Source organism: Molossus molossus, unplaced genomic scaffold, assembly GCF_014108415.1.
Source record: "Molossus molossus isolate mMolMol1 unplaced genomic scaffold, mMolMol1.p scaffold_m16_p_13, whole genome shotgun sequence".
In the NCBI taxonomy this organism is placed as follows: Eukaryota; Metazoa; Chordata; class Mammalia; order Chiroptera; family Molossidae; genus Molossus; species Molossus molossus.
Genome location: NW_023425348.1, coordinates 55,208,343 through 55,223,902, shown reverse-complemented (window position 1 = coordinate 55,223,902; position 15,560 = coordinate 55,208,343). Strand labels below are relative to the sequence as shown.

At 50.1% G+C, this 15,560-nt stretch overlaps 1 protein-coding gene across 5 annotated transcripts in view; it reads right to left on the bottom strand.

Moving 5' to 3' along the window:
• MICAL2 (microtubule associated monooxygenase, calponin and LIM domain containing 2) overlaps positions 1–6,700 on the bottom strand; it is a 199,070-nt gene extending 192,370 nt beyond the window's left edge. For 4 of the 5 annotated variants that reach the window (XM_036258873.1, XM_036258874.1, XM_036258875.1 and 1 more), the window contains exon 1: positions 6,567–6,693. The gene's annotated coding sequence lies outside the window, so the exon portion shown is untranslated. Of the gene's footprint in view, positions 1–6,566 lie in introns of all 5 variants that reach the window. The other variant, XM_036258877.1, reaches the window with a different exon arrangement.
• Positions 6,701–15,560: the final 8,860 nt, after the last annotated feature.

The window sequence follows — 15,560 nt, the reverse complement described above, 5'->3', positions numbered from 1 at the left end:
TTCGGAGAGGAAAACTGGAGCCAAATGCCAGCAGCCACGAGGAGCCACCAGGAGGAGGTGACAGGAGGAGCGGCCCTAAGATGGGCTGGATCACCTGCAGTGCGCAAGCCCAGGCTGGAACAGCCCTGCAGCTCCCCGGTCTGATGGAGAAGACCTCTCCACGAAGAGGAAGGCATCACTTTTCCTGGTTGCACACAGAAGTGCTTTGAGCTATTCTCTTAAAAGTCACTAGTTAAGGGTAAAAGCCACTTAGGGGACAGTGCTGAATGGGAGCCTGAGGCAAAGAGGAACCCAGCCCACATCTGTCTAAGCCTCCTGTGTGTCAGTTCGGGAAAGGGCCAGAGGAAGAGGCTGCCTATGTGCCAAGTACCACGTCCGGTGTGCTGTGCACATCGCCCCATGTAATCCTCACAGCCACCCTGCGAGGTAAGTATCACCACTCCCATCGCACAGAAGAGAAACTTGAGGCTTAGAAAAAGTAAGGGGCTGGCCCAAGCTTCTGTAGTGACTGAGAACCATAATCGGTCTGTGACATGCTTCAAATGGAAGAAACTCCAGACGTCTCGACTGGCAGAGTGCTCAGAGCTGATCAATCAATGAGCCAGCTTGGTCTCATTTTGGCAGAACTGATGCTAGGAGAAGGAAGAAAGACGAAAGCTATTTCAGTACCCCACCCCCACCCCATCAATAGCTCCCACAGGCACTGAGCTCATGACATTTGCTGCTTGCAGGAACAGTGTATTCCATCACAGAAAGCAAGGGTGTTTCGGAGACACCTACAGCAGAGAACAGGTGCCAGCAGCCCTGCTCAAATGTCAAAGCCGCAAGCGCACCAGGTTGCTATGCCTCCCATCTACTAGGTTAACATTGGTGCAAGAAGAAGCTGAGCTCAGCTTTTGTCCCCTCTCTGTGGCCAGGATGTCCACAGGGCTGGGAAAAAGGCTGGGTGACAGCCAACCCCCACAGTGTGCTCCAGCTGCCTGGTGACAACAAGTTCACCAGCATGCTCAAGCCTCCTCCTACTGGGGAAGTAAACTCAAAGCGTGCACCAGAAACCCAGGGCAGAGCCTACCTGCAGGAGATATTCAGGGACTTATGAGACCACAGAAGGGAGAATCAGTCATTTCAGATCACGGCCCACAGTGCTTGGGGCATCTGATGCCTGCAGAACCGACTCCACCAGAGGAGGATGGGGTCACCTGGGTTCCTGTCCTATCCCAGCTTTGGTCGTGTCTCATCCACATGCAGGCGGGAAACTCCTGCTCTTGATCCATGGGTACCCACCCCCACAGGGGCTCAGCACCTGACTCCCTCCCTCTTCACTCCCTCAAACTGACCTTGAGGAAGGGAATGATCAGCACGAAGGGCTTAGCCTGTAGCAAGAGAATGAAAAGTGGGGCAGTAACCATTTTCTACAGAGGACGGAGATGCCAGAACTCAGAGCAGGCACACTTGGTGGCACAGAGAGTGACAGATGTCCCATATTGTAAGACCCTAACTGAGGAGTTCAAAACTGGTCTGTTTTCCTTCTACACTGAAAGACAGGACTGCCTACACTGTCTCCCTTCACCCAGAAGGCTGCAGGGCAAGACCAGGACACAGACGAGGCCTTATTTGGGCCCAGCCTTAGCCGCCTCCCCCACACCTCCTATTCCCCACCCCACACACTGCCTGGTCCTGATAAACAGCTGCTGTCTGGTCAGTGTACACATCCAAAGCATGGAGGGCAGCGCAGACCTCCCGACACATCCCTCACCCTGAATCCCCCACAAGCTGATCTGCCTAAAGGAGAGCTCTGACCATCCCTCTCCAATGTCCCCGCCCAGCACTCAGGGCTGACCTGATTCCAGCCTTGGCTTCCACAAATTCCCTAGGCAGCCCCATGTTTCCACCATGTGGCACTCCAAATGTACACTCACTTTCCCACATCTCATTGTATATCTCTGCCCATCTCTGCCTATGGAAATCCTTCCTATCTTCTAAGGCCCATCTCAATGACCAAGTGCCACCTCCTCCAGGAAGGCTCCCCTGCTTCCCCACACTGTGCAACTCTCCTACTGCATACTGTCTTGATGTGCAGGCATCAGTGAACTTGTCTAAAGCACCTCCCTCCACAAGTCAGGTGAACTCTTGTCCTGTCATTCATCACAGTGCCCCAAGCATGGAAACCACGCATCGTGAGCTAAGGCCTAGACTATGGCGCTCCATGACTGTCCTGAGAACACCCTACTTACAATCCTTCCCGATGCCCTCCATCTATTCCCAGCTGACTCATCCCCCATTCTCTCAAGGTTCAACTCTCAGCTGACAGTTATTCAAAGATAAACTAATCTCTGTTGTCCTTCCCAGTGAAAGTATATACATTTACAAAGGCCCTCTGGAGACAAGGGCTGAAAACAAAGGTAGGAATTTTAGGCCCCAAAGCTCTGGGGAAGGTATTTTTGATAAAGAATGATCTTGCACCCAAGTGGTTGTTCAAACCAGCGCAATAAGTGCATGCATCCTAAATTCAGAGATGGGAGAACGGTTGGAAAAGGGCTGAGGGGTGAGGCTCTGTCCTTCAAAAGGCAGGCCCACCGCAAGCAGAGCAGCTGGAGGCCGATCACAGGGTCACAGCCTGACAGAGATGGTGGATGGAGAACAGACTTGACTGGGACCTGGCTGGGTGACCTTGAGCAAGTAACTGCACCTTCCAGGCCTCTGGTCAGTATCAAGAACCCCCTGAACCTCAGTTTCCCCATAGGTAAAAAACAAGGTGCAAGAGTGAGGGCCCTTCCAATCTGACATCCCAAGATTCTGTGACTCATTGTCTCCACCTCTTCCTCCCTCCCAGTAGGTATCATCTGAAAGTACCTTAGTCCCACTCCCTCCTTACCTGGAGCCTCCCTGAGTCCAAAGGGAAAGGAACCACTAAGGTCTCCCAGCCAATCAGCAGGCAGCATGCAGCATGCATGGGGTGGCCTCTCCCACGGTGGAAGGAAGGAGCAGAAATGAGGAAGGTGTTGGTTTCTATGGACACAGAAATGCTACTCTCATTCACACCATCTGTCCCAGCCCAGAAAAGACAGTCAGCCGGTTGCCTTTGCTTCTCTGACCTACCTTTCTAAGCGATTACAACTGCCTGCCAAATTTAAGTGCTGTCCTAAAATCAGGACATATAAGGTCTCTCTGCCTGGATCTGAAAGATTTCAAAATGGGTAGAGAGTGATGAAGAATGAAAGGTGGGGAGGCAATCTAGGCTGCATTGTGTGGCGATGCCAATTAAAGGTTTCTAAAAATAGCCCCTCTCTTCTTTCATGCTGAAGATAAAAATGAAGTTTCAGCAATAAATAGACACCTGCTAGGAGCTTCTGAAGAGTACAACATAAACACCCCAGAGACAGCCATAAACAGCCCAGAGTCCTCTCCAGGTGGCCAGTGGCATCCTGCTTGCCAGTAGGGTTTGGGGGGTGGGGAGGGCAGAGGGACAGAGAAGGAGGTGGTATTGAGAGGCTGGGGAGGATGGAGGCTGGGCTTCCCATAAGCAGGAGGAGGTGGCGGGGGAGGGGGCAGAGTTCAACTTGGTAGAAAATAGAGAACTGGCTGCCTTTCTGCAAGGGAATAAAAGCTCAGGGTCCCACTGGGAGGACTTCCAGCAAGTCATCCAGAGGATTCCATGCCAATGCCATTCATTCTGAAAGAGGGTCACTCTTTAGAAGTGGGGGAGGGGGGACTGACATTTTGGAGTGCCTTAGAAGTAGGAAAAAAACAAACTTCACAAATATTTTAATTTCATCTCTACACTTCGAGTGAGGTGTAAATACCTCCTGTTTAAGACTAAAATACTAAGGTTCATTGACTTGCCCAAGGCAACATTGCTAGGAATTGAACCTAGGTCTCTCTCAGCATGTTTATTTGCTCCTGCTTCTGTCACATGCATCCAGAACATTCCTCTGCAATTTATCTCAGCGCAAGACTCTATCCCCACAAATCTAACACAAAGATGTCTCTAACGGGGAGAGGTGACAAAGCGGGGTGATAGCTGAGCTTTGGCTAATTCAAGTAACTAGTGAGTCTCAGCCGCCCTGTGGGCCCTGCTGTTTCACATCCTGGTTGCACAACAGGAGGCCTGAAGAGGAGCAAGGGGGGCACAGGCACACAGCTCTGCCTAGACTCCACCTAGAAGGATCCACAGGAGACTGGGGACACCAGATGCCACTGAGAAAGAGGACTGAGGGCTGGAGGACAGGGGAAGAAGGACTTACTTTTCATTGGATTCCCTTTGTACTTAGTGGCTATTTTACACGCATCATATATTGTGTGTGGGAATGAGTACCATGCATCTATGCATGTGTATGTGGGTGAGTACCATGCATCTGTATGTGTGTTGTGGGGTGAGTGCCATGCATCTATGCTTGTGTGTGTGGGTGAGTACCATGCATCTATGCTTGTGTGTGTGGGTGAGTACATGCATCTATGCATGTGTGGGGGGTGAGTACCATGCATCTATGCTTGTGTGTGTGGGTGAGTACATGCATCTATGCATGTGTGGGGGGTGAGTACCATACATCTATGCATGTGTATGTGGGTGAGTACCATGCATCTGTATATGTGTTGTGGGGTGAGTGCCATGCATCTATGCTTGTGTGTGTGGGTGAGTACATGCATCTATGCATGTGTGGGGGGTGAGTACCATGCATCTATGCTTGTGTGTGTGGGTGAGTACATGCATCTATGCATGTGTGGGGGGTGAGTGCCATGCATCTATGTTTGTGTGTGTGGGTGAGTACATGCATCTATGCATGTGTGTGGGGTAAGTGCCATGCATCTATGCGTGTAGGGGGATGCGTACCATGCATCTATGCTTGTGTGTGGGGGTGAGTACATGCATCTATGCATGTGTGTGGGGTGAGTACCATGTATTTGTATGTATGTGTGTGTGGCGGGGGAGTCATTTTTAAGAGAGTCCAAAATGTCAGATACAAGGTAAACAGACCCACTCAAGCTAGAGGTGAAAACCTGGACCAAGCAGGAACTTTTGGATTAAGCAGGAACTTTTGGGTCCCCTGGTTGCAGCCAGCCTGGAATCGAGAGGAAGCCTGAAACTGCATCCAGAGCCTCTTCCTTCCTTCACAAGAGGAACATGCTGCAACTCCAGGAGGTTGGCTGAGGAGCTCTCCCAGCCTGGACCCCATAGTCCCCTAGGCCTCATCTGGTTGCAGGAGCCCCACAGGACATTCTGAGAAAAGAGAACGACTGAATCCTCTCCCTGAGGGTCTGGAAAGGGCCTTCCTGACCCCCTGCTTATTCCTCTATTCTGTTTTCCCTTTCATCTGGCTATCAGATTCCTCCCTCCTCCAAGCAGGAAGCTCCTGACTTTTATCACCTTTGCATCAAGTTGTGCAAAAACCCAGCTGTCCTAATACTAGAGTGTCAGCAACCTGACTTCACAGCAACCATGAACTCTGCGTGGCACACCTCAGTCCCCCACCTGCTTCTCTGGGATCAACAGCGGTCCAGCAGTGGGCTCCCAGAGACCCAGGGCCCACTCTCTCTAGGGAGCAACTCTCTTCGGTGACCAGAAATCCAACTAACTTCTTTCCCAGCATTTCTTCATCTTTCCCTACACTTCATCTTCCTGGCCCCAGGCACAGGCTAAACCCCGAAATCCTACAAATCTTTACCAGATATAGTCACTAGTCAAATAAGTAGCCACGGCCAGACATTCAGAGTCATGAGAGCAAAGAAGTAGTTTGCATATCTTAACACATTGACACCACGGTGGCAAGGCCAGAACAGGATGTCCCTAGATTCCCACTCCTGTCTCTGGAATGACTGGACTTCTGGACTGGGTGTGTCAGGAGCTCAGGCCTGCAAATGCCTCATATACCCCGCTGTTGTGGCAGCTCAGGCACCAGGGGCTGTCGTCCAACTCCTTGCTGCCTTCCTCGTGCAGCCAGTAGAACGGGCATCTGCACTGGACATCCCCTGCTGCCCAGGAAGGAGAAAAACCTGAGCCCCAAACCAGCAGGACACAAGGCCCTGTCCTTGGGCCTGCCTTTATTTCTGGGTTCCCCAAGGAGAAATGTGACCAAGCTTTGGAAGAAATGCAAGTGCTGGACAGCCCCTGGGAGGAGGGGATTTAGGGTGGGAAATTACCCCGATTCTCAGGGTAGAGAAACACAAGAGCAAATCAAGAACACACTAAAAGCCCTGACCGGGTAGCTCAGTTCATCAGAGAGTTGTCCTGATATGCCAAGGTTGCAGGCTTGATCTCTGGTGAGGGCACATATAAGAATCAACTAATGAAAAGGAAAAAAAAGAATCAACTAATAAATGCATACATAAGTGGAAAACAAATCAATGTCCCTCTCCCCCTCCCCTCCAAGTCGATAAAAAAAGAACTTTTCAAAAGGAACATGCTAAAAATCCCAACCCTAAGAACATTAGCGGCATCCACACACACCACTCCCTGCCAGCTGCCATGGAGATAGGCAGTTTTTTCTGTGATGAACTAAAACGTTTCTCCCAACATTCAGATGCATGGATGGGTACAAAGCAATCGCATTTAAGAAATGATACCATACCTGATATCTACAAAAGGCTCTTCAATTGGGGCACAGGGACAGATGCTTCCTTAGCAGCTGACAGAGAAAGGAAACCTCTCAAAACCCAGACTTTATGGTGATGCAACCCTGCAGTGAGGCTTGTTTATGACCAGAGAGCCCACGTCCCCTATCGCCCCCACCAGCTCTGAGTTTCTGAGACCAGATGATCCATGCTTCAGAAAGGAGGGGCCTTATCAGCACAGCCAGCCATGTTTTCTACCTCTGGGGAGGACGCAGGGGAGAAAATGGAAAATGGTGGAGTGAGGGATCAGGGCCCCCAAAGTGAGGGGACCAGGGTGGTTGGCTCTCAGGCACTTTCCCAAGAGGACAAGAGGGACCATTGGAGCCTGAGGCTCCGCCCAGCCAGCCTTGTCTTGACACAGCATGTCATACTGTCCTCTGACATCTCAACCTCCCTCAATAAAAAATAAAAATAAAAAAATCCAAACCAGGAGCCTAAAATTAGAACAACTTCATGTTGGGGAAATAAAATGAACTTCTCGGGAAGAAAGGGGAGGAGGCAGAATGGGAGACAGGGTGAGGCTACATGGGTATCATAGTTTCCCATCTCCTGAGCCCCAGGTTTCCTTATTTTCTAACTTTCAGGAAGTCCAGGCATGTTCTTTAAGATAATATCATAAAATGAGTACATATCAAAATTCCAATGGCTCTGTGACCTCCTCCACATGTATAAATTGTTCCAAATGCACGCATAATTTTGTCTACCCATCCAAATTGGTTTAAGGAAGTTCCAATTTTTAAGAGGAAAAAACAAACACACACACACACATATTTGGGTTTTCCGTTAGAAAAATAAAACATTTTTATTATAAAAATTTTGGAAAAGTACTGAGCCGTAAAAGATAAAGGGGGGAAAAATCAACTCTAGCCTTGCCATCCAGAAAGACATCACATTTTGTTATATTTCTGCCTAGTGGAGAGACTGTCTATGGTTAAAAAAAATGATGAAGAGGAGGATATGGAGGAGGAATAAGAGAAAAAGAAAAACAACCTCCTCATTTGAGGGCTGTCTGCAGAGACGGGTCCTTGCTGGGTGGGTCAGAAGAGGTTTATCGGAGTGCCCGGCACCTTGAGGAGACTGGACAGGGAATCAGGGGTGAAGCTCACTGCCAAGGGGAGAAAGCACCTTTTGCTCTCGTCTGAGCCTCTGGCCTCCTTCATTAGGACTCCCGCAAAGGTGCCAGTGGTGGTGTTATTTTTCACCACAAATTCAGACAAGCCACTGAAAGGTCAAGCGCTCATTTTCTGTCACCATCTGCCATACTTACTTGAGAAGGCTCCACAACTCACCCAGGTGTGAGGCAGGTTCGAGGAGGCTCCTGAAGGCACAAAGGAAGGAGCACTGTCCAGAGAGAGGACAGAGAGGGCGGTGGACAACCTTCCCCTCGCAGCCCGAATCTCAAGAGTGTGGGTCATATCACAGTAATCCCTGTGGCTAAGTCAGTTTTCAAAGCTCGGGCACAAATGACCTCAGTCCCTGTCAGCCCCACACGTGATCCAGAGAGGCCAGTTGCTGATCAAGGCACAAATGTGGCTGTCTGGGCTCCCCACCACAAACCAGAGCACTCTGGGTGAGCACAGCAAATAGTTCTATTATTTCAGGATGTTTACAGACTGACGTTTGCTGAGGAAAGTCCACACGCGAGCAAGTCATCTTTTTTCAAAACCTCTATCTAAACACAGACACAGGCAGTTGCACAAAGCCACGGCAGGGTTCATTCATTCCAAACGCATTTCCCAAGTGGCTAGGACACAGCTGGACAGACGCTGAGAGAGCCTCCTCCTCATCCCAGGCAGGGTGCGGGGGATCCACATGACAGAGAAGCCAACTCCACTCTCAAGGGGTTCGCTGTCCAGTGGGGCAGATGGGCACTTAAAAGCTGGCTAAAAGAGGGGTAGGGTGGGTGCTGCTCCAGGTTACAATAGGCATAAAGGGACTAACAACCAAATGCAGGGTAGACTTTGTCTGGATCCTGACTCAAACAATCAAGGAAATCTAAATATGGACAGGTGAGACCAAACAATTACTGTTGATTCTGTTACATGCAATAATGGTAATGTTGTATGAAAGACATTGTTCTTTCTAAAATAGATATATACTAGATTATTTAGGGGGGGAATGATAGCAGAGATTTACTGTAAAATACCCCAGGAAGAAAGAACAGAGAAGAAAAAAAGAGGAGAATGGGAGAGGGAGAAGAAAGAGGAGAAAACGACAATTGTTGAAGCTGGATAATGAGTATCTGAGGGCTCGTTATACTATTCCCTCTATTTTTCTGTTTGAAAATATTCATGACATTTTAAAATATCTTTTTATTAGAGAGAGAGGAAAGGAGAAAGAGATAGAAACATCCATGAGAGAAACATCCATCAACTGCCTCCTGCACGCCCCCTGCTGGGGATCAAGCCCACAACTTGGTCACGTGTTCTGACAGGAAATTGAACCAGCGACCTCTTGGTGCACGGGACAATGCTCAATCACCTGAGCTGGCTGGGCATGACATTTTAAAATAGAGGACTGCAATACATCATGGTGAATATCCTAATAAAGACAGGCATAAAAAATCAGGGACTACAGAGCAAAGAGGATTTGTGAAAAGCAGAAAATAAACCTGCAAAGTTTATGAGTATCTTAAATGACACTTCCTAGAGGGATGCGAAGACACATTCACAAATAATTATAGCATGTCCTTGAATATTGTCGTTTCATTCAACGTTGGTTCATTACAACGTTGACGAGAAACTTAACTGGCGCTTATATCAATCAGCCCATGGTAAATTGGTTTCATTATATACTGTTTCACTTAAAGTCGCAGAACCTATCAACAGCGATGTTAAATGAGGTGCAATATAAGGTGGGAATAGCAAGCACATTAGGGGAGCTGTACCGATCAAACCTCCAAGTTCAGAGGATGGCCACAAGGTTTTCCTGCCTCCCTTAGTATTTAATTCACCACACAGACCTCTCTCAAACAGACAAAGCCAGAATCCTAGCTTGGTTGTTCACTAGCTGTGTGATAGGAGCAAATTTTAACCTTTCTGAGTCTGTTTCCTCATCTGTTCAATGAGAATAACTCTACCAACGTATTCAGACAACTAATGTGGAAATTTAATGATATAAAGAAAAAAAAGTCCCAGCATGATGAACAGTATTCCAGTTCTTGGCTCTTTCAACACCAGAGACCCTTAGTCCAGGGAGGGCTTCCAAGATTAGCAGTGATCAATCCAAATCTTCTTGCACCCATATTCCACCACTCCCTCCAGGGTCAAGGCTCTCCACCAAGACAACAGGAGCTCTACCCTTCAGTAGTGGGTAGTAAAAGGGGCAGGCCCATGACTGGGAGGCACACCCAGATGGGCGTGTAGTTGTAGGTGGAAAGAATAGAGACACAGACCGATCTTAGGCAGAGAGAGATTACCGGTACCTGTTCCTCTGCCCCTTACAGCTACAGGGAATGGGCTTCCACTGATCATAGCTACAACCAGCTTGAGTTCTTAAGCTGATTTATGCTAAAGTGTAGCTGGTTGGGTTATTAAAATAGTCACAGGAATACAAAGTACACCAAAGGAAATATAGTCAATAATATTGTAATGACTATGTATGGTATCAGGTGGGTACTAGACTTATTGGGGCAATTGCTTTTTAAGGTATATAAATGTCTAATCACTATGTTGTACACCTGAAACTAAATAATATTGTATGTCAACTATAATTAAAAAATAAATAAAGCCTTTCAAAAGGTTGCCACTCCTAACACACACACACACACACACACACACACACACAAACATTCACACACACTCTTAGTCTCAGGCCTCTCGGAGATATAAATAAATAAATAAAGTGTAACTGGTAAGCTAGTCATGACTTTCTTTTAGAAGAGAGAGACAAGCAGAAAGCCAGAGCTCTGGCCCTGAAGAAGGAAGGAAGTAGGGATAAAAGTGATGTCATTTTTTATCAAGGCATGCTCAAACTCTAACTTTCAATCACCTTATAACTATAACTGGTATACTCCAACACCTGCACCACTCCTCCTGCCCCCCAAAATAACAAAACTAGAATCAGTCCTAAGGTAGAGATTATTTCAGCTAACATAGTTCTCTTATGCCATCCCAGAAGCCAACTCTCAGAGGGAGACCAAGTCCATGGCACAGGCAAGCTTCACCCCAAGCAGCGCCAGACACCAGCAGTCAATCTGTTCCCATCATAGCATGACAAACACCAGCCATCGCCCTTGATTGGAGGACAGGGTGGACAAGGGGTCTGCAGGTTGAACAATCTGGGCTAATCTGGGTCAGTTAAGTGGTTTACCAGACAGACATCTCCAGAATCTTTGGACAGAATCTTTTCAGAGGTCAGGAGCCTCCAGGCTGCACACAATAGGGCCATGATCCTAGAGCAGGACACACCCCTTTCCACAGCCAGGAGGCAACAAGAAGAGCACTGGTCTTAGCTCTGGCGAAGCTAAACCAGGTTTAAATCCTGGCTCAGCCACTTTCTGTGTGACCATAGGCTTTCACCCTACCTAAGTCTGTTTTCCCATCTCTAAACCAAAGAGGGCACAACTCTGAGTTTTGGGAGAGTAACCATTAATTCCACTGCAAAAGTACCACAGGGCAGGACTTGTCCCCCAGCAGGCACTGCATAAATCTGTCTTCTCTCTGCCTAAAGGCCAGTTCTTACTGCAATTAGAGTCTCCAGAGCATCAGGTGAGCTGCCCTGGAGAATTGAGGCCCACTTGTTGGGTCCACTTCCCCTGGGAAGGGGAGAGGAACAGAGTTGGTGTAGGTGCCAGGGCACCCTGGCATGCAAACATTCGTGGGCCAACCCGCCCCTGGCTTTATTCCCGCTTTAAGAACTCAGGCTTCAGAATAAACAATGTGGAAGGAGGCACACGTTTACTCTGGTTTCAACACGCCTCTTCCCCATCGAGCAAAAGCCTTTCCCAGCTCGACCGAGGCCAGGAGGCTAGCCTAGCACAAAGTTAACCCCACCTGCTCCAGCCTGGAAGCCAGGTCAGTGGCGGCAAAGGCTGCGGGCAAAACCCTACATCTCCCCAAGCCAGTCAGGCAGTGGCAAGGTGGGCGCCGCAGACGCCCTGGTAGGGGTGCTCCCAGGCCCGGGGTGAGCGCGGGCTGCTGGGGGACGCGCCGAGCCAAGAGGATAGCGTTGGGGCCTCTCCGGTCACCGCCACGGCCCCAGACCTGGTCCTAGCCCTCAGGCGGCCAGGCCACTGACATCTGGCCCAACTTAACTTCCTGTTGTTAAAGGAGGGAGGGAAATGGAGGGGGACACCGAAAAGCCAGGAGAGAACGTGAAAGGCACGGAGCCCATATCATGTGAAGCAAAGTTGGGCGATAATCTTCCACCCAGTGGCAGGCGGTACCGCTGGCGCATTGCTCCCTCTCCGTGTTGACGTTTGGCGTTTTCCTAGGTTTAGAATTGCCAGGTTTGGGTGTTGGCGGGCAGAGTAAGAGGTAGTTCCGAGCACGGATGGGAGCCTTTTATTTCGGTCTAAGCAGTTCAGAGAGCGACCGGGCAGCCCCGGCCTCCCGGGCAGCGCCACCTGTTCCCGGGTGTCCGGTGGGTTTGAAGCAGGAGATGCTGCGGCCGCACCTGACCCACCCGGGCGCCGGCTAGGGCTCAGAGTCCAGGCTCGGCTGGCACGGTCTCCACCGGCGCCTGCCGCCCGCCCACCCAGGAGCCATCCCGCCTTACCGAGAGCCGCGCTGGCCACTGAGCCTCGGGCCAGCTCCTGCCTTCGCCTCGGGCGCGGCGTTCCGGACACGCAGGCCGCCTGCGGAGCTGGGAGCGAGCAAGACAGCCCCGCGCAGGGCGAGCGCCCGCAGTTCAGCGCCGCGCGGCCAACCGGGCTGGGAGCCGCCCCCTTCGGCAGCGCGGCCAATGACAGGGAAGCCGGGGGCGCGGCCCCGCCCGCGGCCCGAGGGCTGCGACCAATGGCGGCGCGGCGCGGAGCCCACCCCCGCTCCCGGCCCGCTCCGCCCCTGTGGGGCCAGCTGTCACCGCGGCAGCTGCGGGCGCACGTGGGCTGCAGCTGGGCCGGAGCTCAGGGAGCGGCCCTCGCTCCCACCCTGACCTGTACAGGTTTGAAACCCGTGAGGAGGGCCGATGTAGGCGGGGCGTAGTGATGCTGCCAGATAAAAACCCAGGTGTTGGTATTCTAATGTCAAGGGAGAGGCAAGGGTTGGGCCTCTTGCTCCTTGGCCTAGGCAGCTGGAAAGCAAGCAACATCGTCCCCTTTTGGACTTGAGGAAGCAGCATAGCACTTCCAGTAATGGCGGTGGGCCTTCTTCTGGCTTTACTTCTTGACCACTCCGGGCTTCAGGGAACGCCCTGCTAGCTAACAGGCTCTTCCCCTCACCTGGGTTGCCTTTGCTCAGAATAAAGCTGGTAGGAAGAGGGGGAGTGGTGCAGAACACCTGTGTTACCTAAGAACCCTCTTCTCGTGGCCTATTAAGAATGGCTATCTTAATCTCTGCTGTGGCCCTTCCCAGTTGCCCATACTCTCACAGCTCCAGGAGCACCACTCATAGAAAATACAGTGTGAATGGTGTGGAGCCTAGTGAGGAGTGTGGAGCAGCTTTGCAAACTGTAAATACAGCAAACACCTCGCAGTGGTCATGGGAAAAGGATCCCATGGGCAGGAGTCATGTCCGGCTCACTGCTGTGATGGGCTCCCAGGGCCCATCCCGGGCCTGACCCAATGTAGGCATCAATAAATGTTCTTGGAACTGAGCTGACTGCAGTGCGGAGAAGAACAGGCCGACTTGGGCCGTGAGAAGACAGTATTGTGACTCCAGGCTGCTGGAATTTCCACAGCACCAGACCACCCTCTGGAAAGACTGTGTTCCCTTGCCAGGCAAGTACAAACAGAGCAGTTTGCCCACATCAAACCTACGGCTTATATTTTTTTTCTACCCCTTACCAAGTGATTCTACTCCAGGCCTTTTGGGCTCATTTAATCCTAACAATGACTCTGTAAGGCATGCATTCTTACCATCCCCTTTTACTGATGTGAAAACTGAGACTCTGTGAAGTAAAGTAAGTTGTCAAGGTCGCATGCTTAATAAGTATCAGAGTCTGGATTTGAGCCCAGAGCTATTTGCTTTCAGAATTTGCATGTCTAACCACTGTGCAATGGGGCCTCTACAGCCCTGCCCATACCTCCAGAGTGCTGGACAGGTCAGGTCTATTTCTGCAGGAACCATTCTGGGGCCTGACCTGCCCAAACATTTCTGCTGAGCCCAGGCCTGGACACTGTCAGGGACAGGAGATGAGATCGGCATGGCCCTGCCTTATTTACAGTGATATGGGAAAGCTGAGACAGAGAGGAGCTTCAGGAAACTGTTACCTCTGCCCCCAGCACAAGGCCTCACTGGATACAAAGCCTCTTGCTTCTGGCCTGGACCTGAGATAACCATGTTGGCGACAGAGGTGGAGACGGGACATTCATTCATTGCTCAAACGCTACTGTGGGCTGAATGTGGACCCTGTGTTCACATAACTTATAACGCAGCTGGTAAATAATCAGAAGTACACAGTGCTATGGGAGCTGTATTTTTTACTTTAATTTTTTATAATCGCCATCACCTTTTCTATAGCACAGTGTTCTCCAAATTAAACAAATTAAAGCCTACTTTAGGAACACTGTGGGCCAACCAAGTTTTATAGAGATAGCATTACTCAGAACACGTTCTAATAGCTCAAAAAGTAAAATGTATCAATGGGTTCCTAGGGCCTCTGACTCCTCCTCCATTCTACTCCTAACATTTTTAACTCAGGAGTCTCAGGTAAGAAAGACCCTTGATAGATGATCAGGGCTGAGGAGTGTTTTTCCTTGGCTATAGGGCAAGCTGGGAAGTGCTAGGGAATAACTGCAGAGAGGGAGATAAGCCTTGGGACCTCTTGAGCCAGCACTCAGAGCCTCTCACCACCATACACAAGCCACGTCTGCTGGCTATTTCCCCGGTGGGTGGAGAGGAATGGAGACAGGAGGTCTGAACAAAGCAGTAACCATGGGATATCCTGCTGGACTCTGACTGTGTCCGGGAGTTTATACATCTAAAATCTTCAAAGAAAAGATCATGCAGACCTTAGAGAAAATACCTAGGCCCCTCACTTAACAGAATAATAAGTAAATAAATGGAGCCCCAGAAACAGGAAGGCACTTTTGAGCATCACAGAGTACGGGCACGGGTTCCAGGTCTCCGTGGCTCTGCCCCACTCTTAGCATGCCAGGCAAACTCAACCCCCTTATGCCACGACTCAGTATTCTATATTTAATAGCAATCTCTTCCCCGGCCCACTCTTCTAGGATGGTTAACGTGTGCTTGTGAAGGTTGTCTGGGAGATGCAGATGGCCACATTAGCATCAGAGGGCGGGAGAGAAGGAAGGCCTAGCTTCATCCCTAGACATATCTTAATCTCAGACGGAAAGCAATGGGGCTCAACACCACTGCGCGTTCCTACTTTTGAAAGAACTCCAGGTGGTGATCTTCATCATCACTGGTTATCCACATGACGGTGTCCCACGAGGGCTGTGGGGCCTGGCTTCTTTTTATTTCCAGCCCAGCAGTTTGCTTGAAGAAAGGTGAAAGTTGGACTAAGTGGATTCTCAATGCAAAGATGTTCTGTAGAGAAGCCAGGGCGCTTCTCACAGTGTTTGGATGGCAGGGAAAAGAGTTACCACCTATGCCTGCCTCCCTCCAAATGAAAAAGGGTCCATGCCCTTGGACCTCTTCCTCATGTGCAAATGTTCCAGGAAGGGGTAAAATAGTGAGCATGGTTCTCACCGGCTTCCTTCTCAAGCTGCTATCAAAGGGCTTTGGGCTTTCAGAAGGAAGAGAAAGGCTGGTATCTACAGAGTCCAGAAAAGGCTGAGTGGCCCCAGGCTACCTTGGGAACTATCTTTGGAGAAGGACTTTCTAAAC